Consider the following 13,699-nt stretch of genomic DNA (forward strand, 5'->3'; position numbering starts at 1 on the left):
TATTTTAAGGATGGAGTACCTAAGAAATTAGGAGATTTGGGAATACCAACTATACCATGCTCTATCAGAAGAAACTATGCCAAAACTTCCTTATGTGATTTAGGGGCTAGTGTCAGTGTTATGCCCTTCTATTTGTATAAGTCACCTGATTTAAATAAACTCACACCTACTGAAATATCTTTGCAAATGGCTGACAAATGAACTACCACACCTATCGGTATTTGTGAGGATGTGTCTTTGTTGTTGCAAATGTTACTATCTTAACACACCTTGTTATACTTGAGATTCCCGAGGACGAAAACATGTCGATTATCCTTGGTAGACCCTTTCTAAATACTGTAGGGGTTGTTATTGATTGCAACAAAAGCAAGCTCACTTTTCATATCAATGGTAATGAGCATACGATGCCCTTTCCGAAGAAACAATTTCAAGTGAATGGTATTAACGTTATTGAAAAGACTCCCACAATTATTATTGGAAGTTTCCAACTTCCCCTTCCTACTGCCAAAAATAAATATGAAATACTTATTGTTGAGGATATGCATATCCCTGTTGAGGTAACTTAGTGTTTTACAAAGATTCTTCGGGTTCATGCTAATCGAAGGGGGTTGTTAATAAGACTTGATCAACCTTATTAATTGATTACTTTCGAGAGCCATGTGGTCGGTGAATTTAGTAAGCACAACCTTCTGTCCCTACCTTTTTATTTTTTTATTTTTAGTTAAATGCAATAACATGCCATGTTTATCCTATAATCTGAATTATCTGTGCAATAAACATAGACCAACAATAAAAGTGTTGATAATGTCATAAAAATTTAACACGATTTTTCTGGATATTTGAAAATTTTCGGTACTAAAAACACCACACTGTGGTGCGCCAGGTGCCCACTAGGCACCAGGGTGTGCCACACACACCTAGCGCACCCTGGTGCATAGTGGGCCCCACGAGCATCCACTCACTCACTCCTTTAGGTCACTTCATCACCTACCTCCAGAAAAAAAAACATGTAGCTCTCTCTCTTGTATTCTTGCTCCCAAAGGTGAGATTTTTTATCTCTTTGCTTGGAGGTCCGTTTCCAAAACTGTTTTGCGGGCTTACTACTTGGTATATGGATCCTCCATTGCTCCTATTAGTTTTTGCTCTAGTGGTTTATATTTTGAGTAATTAGCTGCTCTTGGTGCTACTGAAAATGAGCTTGCATGTTGGATTCTTTGAGTTCCAAGTAGTTTGAATGCTTGATATAGCCTCTAGACATCCATATGAGTAGTTGCTATCAGTTTTATAGTGTTTTATTGATATTAATTTGTGTCTCCAAATTTTTTAGTAATTGTTCTCAAATAAAAATGCTCGAGTCGAAGGTCCTCGGAGGCATCGTCTAGTGAAAGCTCAATAAGACAAGCTTTTGTTAAACCAACGGCAAGCTCGATGCGTGATCCCGACACCAGATCGTGCTTACGGTTGTGTGATGAGTTTATGATAGATGTGAGTATTAAAGTAGAATTTGATCAGTATGTTGACAACACTAAGCTTGATCCCTTCATCGCAGATAAGTGTACTCAGCATTACAACCATATTGAATCATTCACAAAGAAGTTTAAGTATCATTCTCGTGATTCTATAGTTTCATTTTGCCTCTATGATAGAACTTTAGTATTCCCTTAGAAGAATTCTTTGATGCATGCAAAATTCCATCTTGGGGTTCATTAAATGAACCGCCAAAATCTTATTATGAAATGTTCCTGAATAGTCTCTCTTGTGGTGAGGATAGAGGGGTTGCATAAGCTAGAATAAAAAGTATACAATTGCCTCCATCACATACTTTGCACTCTTTTATGTAAAATGTGTCGTAGGTAAACAAGAATGTCGCGCGCTTTGTGCTCTAGATTTGAACCTTATACACACTGCTTTAACACGCATTAAATTTTATAATCTTAGAGCAATTCTTGCAACGAGGCTACAACATAATGCTGATAGTTGCCATCTTTATGGAGGAATTTATGCCTAGGCTAAGAGTCTTACCCTTGCGAAATGAACCTATTTTACCTAATAGATATTTATACTTTGATGTAATGTAGCACCATAAGTTCATTAAGTATAGGGCCACAAATTACAACTATAACTTGATGTTTAACAAAAAACCTATCATATTTGTTATTTTGTCAGCACCTTCTCTCTTTGATTACCAGGGTAAAGGAAGATATTACATTTATGAGAGAGAGGCAAGTGAGTACAACGCAGCAGTGGGGTTGCCCGTCTGGCTGAGGAGGTTGTGCTTAAAGCAACCACGAGCTATCACTTTCACTATTACCCAAGCGAGGGATGGTGATTACCAAATTAGGCCAAAAGCCCAAGCTCTGGGGAGTACGTATATCCACCAATATTACATTCATGTTCACACATTTCATTCCAGTTGTCGGTGTTCATCCTCTTCATTTGTGTTATCCGTGTTATATTTATTTTCTCGCTTTCTTCTTGTGTGTTTGAAAAGCTTTGAGAAAATCAAAAAACATTTCTCACTTGTTTTTAGTTTTTATTTCTAGTTTAATTAGTTGTAGTATTAAAAGAAAACTCCAAAATATTTCTTGTTCTTATTTTTCTTGTTGGGATCTAAACCCACAAGTATAAGGGATCGTAAGAGTCTTCACGGGTAGTATTTGACCCTAATTTCTTGATTCGACACAAGGGGAGCCAAAGAATATTTATTGGTCGTAACAGTTGAGTTCTCAATTCAACCGCACTTGGGATATCCTTGTGCAACAAATATTTAGTAGGACAACAAGTGATAGTACTAATAGTAAAAGTGATAGCACCGATTTTGGAAACAGTAATAGCAGTAGCAACTTACTAGCAGGTGTGATAGTAGCAACAATAATAGTAACTTAGCAAGATTTAGTATATGCAACGTGTACGCACATAGATCAGCAGTGAATAATGATTTATATGACATTGATAATATAACAGTTACACACGAGGGCGACAAAGAACTAGCTCCAATTCATCAATATAATGTAGGCATGTATTCCGTATATAGTCATACGTGCTTGTGATAAGAACTTACATGACATCTTTTGTCCTACCCTCCCGTGACAGCGGGGTCCTATTGGAAACTAAGGTATATTAAGGACTCCTTTTGATAGAGAACCAAAACAAAGCACTTACACATAGTGAATACATGAACTCCTCATACTACGACAATCACCGAAAAGAATCACAATTATTGTCACCTTGGGGTATGCGGATCAAGACACGTAATAGGTAACTATAACTTCCAAGATAGGATACAAAACACTCTTATATTCATGAAAACATAATAGGTTCACATCTGAAATCATGGCACTCAGGCCCTAGTGACAAGCATTAAGCATAGCAAACTCATAGTAACATCAATCTCAGAAAATAGTGGATGCTAGGGATCAAGCCCTATCAAACTTAACTCGATTAGATAATCAATCTCATCCAATCCCACCGCTGTCTAGCAAGCCTACAAAGGAATTACTCACCCTCTATGGTGAGCATCATGGTGGTGTTTATAGAGAAGGGCTGGTGATGATGACGACGATGAATCTCCGTGTCCGGAGGCCCAAACAGACTCCAGATCAGCCCTCCGGGCGAAGAACGGGAGGTGGCGGCGGCTTCGTCTCGTAAAACGCAATGAAAACTTCTCTTCTATTTTTATCTCAAAGAATTTGAATTTATAGGAGTGTAATTAGGGTCGAAGGAGCCTCGAGGGCCCCACAAGCCATCATGACGCGGCCAGGGGGTTGTTGGCTTGTGCCCCCGTGGCACTCCTTCTCCGGCACGTCTTCGCTCCAAAAAACCTTATAAATCCCAGAAATAATTCACAAAAAGTTTTGTTCGATTCTGAAAACTTTTGTTTCTGAACAAAAATAACACCAAGGTAGTCCTTTTGAAAATAGTGTCAGTCCGAGTTAGTTTCATTCAAATCATGCAAATTAGAGGCCAAAATCAGAGCAAACGTTTTTCGAAAAGTATATAAATTGGAGACGTATTAGGAGATTTCCCGTGTAAATAGTTTTCTCATTTTATTTTCCTTTGTTAATTTGTTTTCTTCAAGAAAAACTAAAAACTACAAAAATATTTGAGTGTGTTTCTCTAAAATTCTTTTCTTTTCTTGAGTCGTACTAAGGAGGAAACCAAGATGAAAATGTTGAGCGGCTCTCATATGCATTATTATTGATTTGATAAAGAGGCCATACTACCTTGTCTTCTCCTTCCAATAAAATGTTTGCAAATTCCATCTTAGTCCACGACACTCTTGCACTATTATTATTTTCATATCATTTGGTCGTGCAAGTGAAATGTAATAATGACGATATATGTTGAAGTGGCTAGGGCAAAGAAAGGCAGGTATGAACTCAACTTGTTTTTGTTTTTGTAAATATGTTTAACTCAGTATCCATGATTTAGCATATTATGATTGAACATGTTTATGATGAAAATGACGGATTATAGTTGCCCATACCATCCTTAAGTAGCTAGGAGTGGATAATGGTTTATTTTAGATGTTAACATGCATTAAAATGGTTGTGATGTAGTATGATGATATGGTATCCTCCTCTGAATGTTTCGAGTGTCTTGACTTGGCACATGTTCATGCATGTAGTTGATTCAAAACCAACATAGCCTCCACGGTAATTATGTTTATGGTGTTTATATCCTACTCATGCTAGTATTCAATGTATTTTATTCACAACACATGTTTATGACCGTTTTCGCTCTCTAACTCGTCGTTTCTCAACCTATTTGCTAGCCTTCGATTGTACTAAGCGGGAATACCGCTTGTGCATCTAAATCCTTAAACCAAAGTTATTGCATATGAGTCCACTGTATATACCTATATGCGGTATTACACTGTTGTTCCAAGTAAATTTGCATGTGCCACCTTTAAAAATTCAAACGAACATCTCTCGCAGGTCTCGCTCCAAAAAACCTTACAAATCCCAGAAATAATTCACAAAAAGTTTCTTCGATTATGAGAAATTTTATTTGTGCACAAAAGAAACACCAAGGTAGTTCTGCTGAAAACACCATCAGTCCGAGTTAGTTTCATTCAAATCATGCAAATTAGAGGCCCAAATCAGAGAAAAAGAGTTAGGAAAAGTAGATACATTGGATATGTATCAACTCCCCCAAGCTTAACTCATTGCTTGTCCACAAGAAATTCAGTTGATAAACTCAAAGTGATAAAGAAAACTTTTACAAACTGTTTTGTTCTCTTTATTGTACACATGCTTAGCTAGTGTTCAAGTTTTCAACACCTAGCATAAATAAACACATCCATGATAATAATTTAAGCATCATATCCAACCATCGCAATACATAACCAACTAGTAAGAAATAATAAGATATCTCACTTGCCATCAATTTGTCAAAACAATCACGATATAATATGGTGGCATGGTATCTCGATAGCCCTTTCTGAGACCGTGGATGATAAATGCAGAGCACCTTTGAGATTCAAGCGGTGACTAAATATTGTAGTTCAGAATAGAAAAGATCCTAGTCATACTCATATCCAATATTGACTAGACTCAATTCATAAAAATGAAAATAGTGCTCTCTACTCAGGTTCTTTTAGTAAGAGTGTGATGAATCAACATAAAAGTAAATAGATAGGCCCTTCGCAGAGGGAAGCATTGACTTGCAGAGGTCCCGGAGCTCAATCTTTTAAAGCAGGATTGAAAATGTAGTTTTGAGTGTTGTTCTTTACTCCCAATGTTACGACACAGGTTCTTAGTATCTTCCATGCTAAACTCATTATAGGTGGTTCCCAAACAGAATTGTATAGTTTTACTCCTATTCACCATCCATACACAACTACGGCTAGCCGAACTCACGGCTGCCCTCCAACATATCATCTTCCCCAAGGAGTTCTCTTTTGATTTAGTTTTGGTTAAGCAGGGTTGGGCACCCTTGTTACCAACCTCCCTCGTGTAATGACAGTGAATAAACACATGTCTTGAGAGCAACTTACTTAGCATGGAATACATTGACTGCCTCATCGCTCCATGAGCGGTATGACTGCACAAAATGGATGTTTATTCAGAAGTTTTTAGAGGTGGCACATGCAAATTTACTTGGAACAGCAGGGTAATACCGCATATAGGTAGGTATGGTGGACTCATGTGGAATAGCTTGGTTTAGGATTATGCATGCACAAGCAGCATTCCTGCTTTGTACAGGTGAAGGCTAGAAATAGGTTGGGAAGCGACCAACTAGAGAGCAACAACTGTCATGAACATGCATTGAAAATAATTAACACTGAACATTAGCATGAGTAGGATATGAGCACTCTGAATTTAAACATAATAAAGGTTGCATTGATTTTGAATCAATTACATGTTTGCACATGGGCCAAGTCAACCACTTGAATTACTCAGAGAAAATACCATACTACCATATCACATAATAACAATTTTAATGCATTTTGACACACAAGGTAAATCATTATCAACTCCTAGCTATTTAAGCATGGCATGAAAAGCTAGGATAACTAATTGTCATCACAAACATGATCACTCATGATATATTGAATCAAGATTGAACGAGCCAACATATTTACAAAAAACGAAAAACAAGAAGAGTTCATACCCGTTTCCTTTACCACAATCACTTCATCAAATATCGTCATTATTTCCTTTCACTTGCATGACCGAATGATGTGATAATAATGAAAGTGCAAGGGCGTTGTGGACTAAGCTGGAATCTGTAGGGCAGTTTTAAACAAAGGAGAAAACATGGTAATATTGGCTCCTTGTTAGGTGAACAACAAAGCATATGGGAGCCACTCAACATTTTCATCGTGGTCATCTCCTTCTATAACTCAACAAACAGGGAAAGAAGTTCAGACAAACATGCTGAAATATTTTTGGAGTTTCTATTTTTCTTAAGCAAGAAGAATAAATTATAGGAAAACAAGAATGAGAAAAACTATTTACATGGGAAAGATACCAACAAGCAAGAAGCATTGTATTCCCATACTTCTTTCTCAAGAACGTGAAAACTAAAGAGGGCACGCGCAGGCAAAGTAACACGCAATGACGTGTACTTTTCAAAAAATAAGTTATACTTATATCCTCTAGCATGGTTAACAATAAATTCATGATAATGCATAGCTTCAAAGTCTAAATATCTATTAGGAAAAATGAGATCATTAAATTGGGGTGTCATTCCTAATTGTGCAGCTACACGAGAGGCATAAATTCCTCCATATAAATCACAGTTGCTAGAGTTGGGATGCAACCTTCGGGCAACAATTGCACCAAGGTTATAGTGTTGCTCACCACTCACATCAGTGTGAATAAGGCTCAAGTCAGGGGCACATAACGAGCTACAGTCTTGTTTTCCTACTACACATTTTTTTGTTAAATAGTGCAAAGTAACGAATAAAGGGGAATTGAATGCTTTTAATTCTAGCCCGCGTTATTCCTCTATTTTCTCCAACACAGAGGCTCTCAAGGAACATATTATAATCAATTTTTGTTGGCTTGTCAATAGAACCACAATGCAGGAGCTTGCATGCAACGAAAAATTCTTCTAGGCTCATCCTAAAAGATTTATCATAAAGATTAAATAACACTCTACAAGTACTAGAGAGATAATCAGAATCCATTCGCGAAAGTGCGTGTAAGGTTATAGTGTTGGATACACTTATCTTCGAGGAAATCGGTGAGTACTGTAAATGAAACGATCAAATTCCTCCTTAATACCGTCACTATTCATGAACTCATCGCTTGGCCACCACCACGATTTTGCACCAGCCTTGACTACTTGGTTGGCCCGAGGCTAAATGTAAGCTTGTCATGTCGAGCCCTCACTTGAGGATTCACCAGGATTACGCCTTCTTGAGGAGCTCCTCCTAAATAAACTCATCTCCCTGCACACAATTTCTAAAAAAATTGGGATGCAAAAACTTTGCCAATAAAACTCTGCAACATTGATATCAACTACTCAAATGGGTACTTAAAGGCTATATCAAGCATTCATGCTACTTGGAACTCAAATATTCCAACATGCAAGCTCATATTCTTCAGCAGAAAGTGAAGAAATTTAAGAAAAATATAAACTTCTTAAGCAAAAAACTAATTGGAAGGATGGAGGGGTCACACACCAAGGAGCAATTCCCTCAAAATAGTTTCAAAGATGGAGTCCCGAGCAAAGAGATATAAAATTTCAGTATATAGGGGAAGAATGGAGGAAAGAGAGGGCTAGGAGAAATTTTTTGGAGGTAAGAGCTGATGTGAGCTAAAGAGATAAGGCAGGGGGGCCTATGCCCCCCCCACAAGCCATCAAGGCGTGACCTAGGGGGTGCCATGTTGGCTTGTGGCCCACAAGTGCACCTCACTGCTACACTTTTTACTCCAAAAATTCTTATTTATTCCAGAAAAAATCATGTTAAAATTTGGTGGAGATATGAGAATTTTTAATTTTGGGTCATTTTTTTAGTGCATGGAAAACTTAGAAAACAAGAAACTCATGTCATTTTATTTTTATACAGCTGAAAGCACAGTGAATAAACTTGGGGTACAGAGAGATGTGAAAAACTAAATTCATCAATCTCATGTCTTTCAAAGGGGATCCATTAATAAGGTTGATCAAGTCTTATTAATAACCGATTTCGATTAACATGAAACCGAAGAACTTCCGTATGACACTAGGTTACCTCAATGGGGATTTGCATATCCCCAACCATAATATTATAGTATTTATTTTTCTTGGTAGTAGGTAGAGAGATATGAAAGTCTCCGATGATGACCATGGCACAAGGCTCAATACCATTAATATTGTTCACGAAAATTTGCTTCTTTGGAAAATGCACGGTACGTTGCTTCCCTTAACATTGAAAGTAACCTTGCTTTTGTTGCAATCAATAGCAGCCCTTGCAGTATTTAAAAATGATGTTCCAAGGATGATCGAAATATTGTCATCCTCGGGCATATCAATGATAACAAAGTCTATTAAGATAGTAACATTTGCAACCACAATAGGAAGATCCTCACAAATTCCAATAGGTAGAGCAATGTATTTGTCAGCCATTTGCAAAGATATCTCAGTGGGTGTAAGATTATTCAATTCAAGTCTTTTATAAAGGAAGAAAGGAATAACACTAACACCGGCTCCAAGATCACATAGAGCAGTTTTGACATAATTTATTTTCATGGAGCAAGGTATAGTGGGGATACGAGGATCTCCCAATTTCTTAGGTACTCCACCGTCAAAAGAATAATTATCAAGAAAGATGGCAATGTCAATTTCAGGTATCTTTCTTTTTTTGGTAATAATATCCTTCATATAGTTAGCATATGGAGGCATTTTCAATATATCAGTCAAGCGAGTGCGCAAAAAGACAAGTCTAATCGTTTCAGTAATGCGTTCAAAATCTTCATCATCCCTACTTTCTGAGGAATTTTGAGGGAATGGCATATGTTTTTGAACCCATGGTTCTCTTTCCTTACCATGTTTCCTAGCAACGAAGTCTCTCTTATCTTAGCGTTTATTCTAAGGAGGTGGGTTATCAAGACCCTTAGCACGTTCTATTTCTATGTCATTGTCATGTTATGTATTACTATTTTGTGGAACATCTACATGCACCCTATTATTCTCACCTTTATTTTCATTATCACTAGGCGCATGTTCACTACCCGATTGTGTCTCGGCATCAGAAATAGTAACACCATCAGGTTGACTAGGAGCATGCAAAGTCCCATCATTTTTTTAATTTTTTTAGAAGGACTAAATGTTTCATCATTCATTCTCTAAGAATCTTGTTTAATTCTTTAAGGGTAACCTTCAGGATAAAAGATATTTGCGTTGGTGGTGTTTCATTGATTGCCTTTATGGCTCAACTTTGATAGCCATCGTGGTTCTTTCCTTGAAAACACAACCAACGCAACTATCCAGCAAATCCCTAGAAGGTTCTGATAGTCCATTATAAAAGATATCCACAATTTCATTTTTCTTAAGAGGACAATCAGGCAAAGCTCTTAGTAACTGGAGAAGCCTCCCCCAATCTTGAGGGAGATTCTCTTCTTTATTTTGTGCAAAGTTAAATATTTCCAATAAAGCAGCTTGTTTCTTATGAGCAATAAAATATTTTCCAGAAAAGTGATAGAGCATATCTTGGGGACTACGCATGCAACCAAGAGCAAGAGAAAGGAACCATTCATTGGCCTTTCCTTTCAGCAAGAAAGGAAAGAGCTTAAGGATATAATAGTATCATATCTTTTCAACATTAGTAAACAAGGCAGCAATATCATTCCATTTCATAAGGTGTTCTACCACAATTTCATTTTCATAGCCATGGAAAGGATTATATTCCATTATAGAAATTAGTTAACGGTCTATAGGAAATTCATAGTCCTTATCAGTAACAAGTGTAGGAGAAGTAGCAAATTTAGGATCACATTTCATTTTCTCCATCACAGATTTTTCTTTCAGTTTGCCTAGTAATTTCTTCAAGTCATCTCTATCATTACAAGCAAGGAAGTCCCTAGCAGCTTCACCATCCATAACAGAACCTTTGGGTACATAAGGAAATTCATACCTATTAGGTGGACGGAGTGTAGCAAGTAATTAAAAGTCTTCATAAGTTTCAGCATTTTCAAATTCACTAGCTCTAGCAATATGGGCATCAAGTAATTCTCCGAGTGGCACAGTTTCAGTTTCGTCATGTGTAGCAATAGTATATTCATTAATTTCAGAAGTAGCATCATCAAATTCATGTGGCATATCGGAACGAGCAACAGGTGGTGGTGTAACAAGTTGATTCAAAACAATAGGTGAATTGAAAGTAGAGCTCGATGGTAGTTCCTTACCTCCTCTCGTACGAGAGCGGATGATCTTAGTAAGGTTATCATTCAGATCCTTCATAATAGCAATTAAATATCCTCAAGTCAACACAATAAATAGAGATATGCTCCCCGGCAACAGCGCCAGAAAAAGGTCTTGATAACCCACAAGTATAGGGGATCGCGACACTCTTCATGGGTAGTATTTCACCCTAATTTATTGATTCGGCACAAGGGGGGCCAAAGAATATTTATTGGCCGTAACAGTTCAGTTGTCAATTCAACTGCACTTGGGATATCCTTCTCCAGCAAATATTTAGTAGAACAACAAGTGATAGTAGTGAATAATGATTTAGATGACATTGATCATATATAGTTACACACTAGGGCGACACAAAACTAGCTCCAATTCACCAATATAATACATGCATGTATTCCGCATATAGTCATACGTGCTGGCGATAATAACTTGCATGGCATCTTTTGTCCTGCCCTCCCGTGGGTCCTATTGGAAACTATGGGAAATTAAGGTCTCATTTTAATAGAGAACCAGAACAAAGTATTAACACATGGTGAATACATGAACTCCTCAAACTACGACAATCGCCGGAAGGAATCCTAATTATTGTCAACTTGGGGTATGCGGATCAAGACACGTAATAGGTAAATATAACTTGAAAGATAGGATGCAAATCACTCTTATATTCATGAAAACATAGTAGGTTCAGATCTGAAATCCTGGCACTCGGTCCCTAATGATAAGCATTAAGCATAGCAAAGTCATATTAACATCAATCTCACAACATAGTGGATGCTTGGGATCAAGCCCTATCAAACTTAACTCGATTACATGATCAATCCCATCCAATCCCACCAATGTCCAGCAAGCCTACAAAGGAATTACTCACTACCGATGGTGAGCATCATGGTGGTATTGATGGAGAAGGGTTGATGATGACGACGGCGACGAATCCCCTCTCCGGAGCCCCAAACGGACTACAGATTAGCCCTCCGGAGGAAGAACACAAGGTGGCGGCAGCACTGTCTCGTAAAACGCGATGAAAACTTCTCTTCTATTTTTTTCTCAGGGAATATGAATTTATAGGACTGGAATTAGGGTCGAAGGAGCCTTGAGGTCCCCACAAGCCATCAGGGCGCGACCTGGGGGCCGTTGGCTTGTGCCCTTATGGTACTCCTTCTCCGGCAGGTCTTCGCTCCAAAAATCCTAATAAATCCCGAAATTAATTCACAAAAGGTTTCATTCAATTCCGAGAACTTTTATTTATGCATAAAAATAACACCAAGGTAGTTGTGTAGATAACAGTGTCAGTCTGGGTTAGTTTCATTCAAATCATGCAAATTAAGGCCAAAATCACAACAAAAGTGTTTGGAAAAGTAGATACGTTGGAGACGTATCAGGAGCTTTCCTGTGTAAATAGTTTTCTCATTTTTTGTTTTCCTTTATTAATTTGTTCTATTCAAGAAAAACTAAAAACTCCAAAAATATTCGAGTGTGTTTCTCTAAAATTCTTTACTTTTGTTCACATGTACTAAGGAGAAAAACACGATGAAAATGTTGAGCGGCTCTCATATGCATTATTGTTGATTTAATAAAGAGGACATACTACCTTGTCTTCTTCTTCGAATAAAATGTTTGCAGACTCCAGCTTAGTCCATGACACTCTTGCACTATTATTATTTTCATATCATTCGGTCGTGCAAGTGAAATGCAATAATGAGAATATATGATGAAGTGAGTGGGGCAAAGAAAGTCGGGTATGAACTCAACCTGTTTTCGTTTTTGTAAATATGTTTAACTCAGTATCCATGATTCAGCATATTATGATTGAACATGTTTATGATCACAATTAGAGATTATAGTTGCACATGCCATGCTTAAGTAGCTAGGAGTGGATAATTATGCATTTTAGATGTCAACATGCATTAAAATGGTTGTGACGTAGTATGATGATACGATATCCTCCTATGAATGTTTCGAGTGGCTTGACTTGGCACATGTTCACGCATGTAGTTGACTCAAAACCAACATAGCCTCCACAATATTTATGTTCATGGTGTTTATATCCTACTCATGCTAGTATTCAGTGTTAATTATTCACAACACATGTTTACAACCGTTTTCGCTCTCTAACTGGTCGCTTCTCAACCTATTTGCTAGCCTTCACGTTTACTAAGCGGGAATACTGCTTGTGCATCTAAATCTTTAATCTGAAGTTATTGCAGATGAGTCCACTATATATACGTATATGAGGTATTACACTGTCGTTCCAAGTAAATTTTCAAGTGCCACCTTTAAAAATTCAAATGAACATCTCTTTTGTGTGCCCGTACCGCTCACGGAGCGACACAGTGTGGTTAGTATATTCCATGCTAAGGGGGTTATTCTCATGATGAGTGTTTGTTTACTCGTCCTTGCACGAGAAGGGTCGGTGATCAGGATGCCCAGTCCCGTGATCAAAATTGCAAATAATTAAACAAAACTTCCCCAGACTTTTGTTGGTATGGTGGGCACCCGAGGATTCGGCTAGCCATGGCTTGTGTTTGTTGGTGGAGGGGGGGTAAATGTTACTTTTATCGCTTGGCAACTGCCGCTAATTTGTTTAGCACAGAAGATATTGAAAATTCTTGGTCGTAACATTGACAGGAAAGGTGCGCCTCCCAAAATTATATTTATCTCTCATTTAAGCTATGAGCTTTGGCACCTGTGCAAATCTCTGCTTCCCTTTTATGATGGGCCTATGTATTTACTTTTATATTATGTCAGTTTGATTATTGAGTCAACACCTTCACAAAAAAGCACCAGTCTGGAGAGCACTATTGGCATTCTCATGCATTGTTTATAGTTAATGTTGTGTGCATCATGACTA

Source organism: Hordeum vulgare, chromosome 1H (genome assembly GCF_904849725.1).
Source record: "Hordeum vulgare subsp. vulgare chromosome 1H, MorexV3_pseudomolecules_assembly, whole genome shotgun sequence".
Taxonomy (NCBI): Eukaryota; Viridiplantae; Streptophyta; class Magnoliopsida; order Poales; family Poaceae; genus Hordeum; species Hordeum vulgare.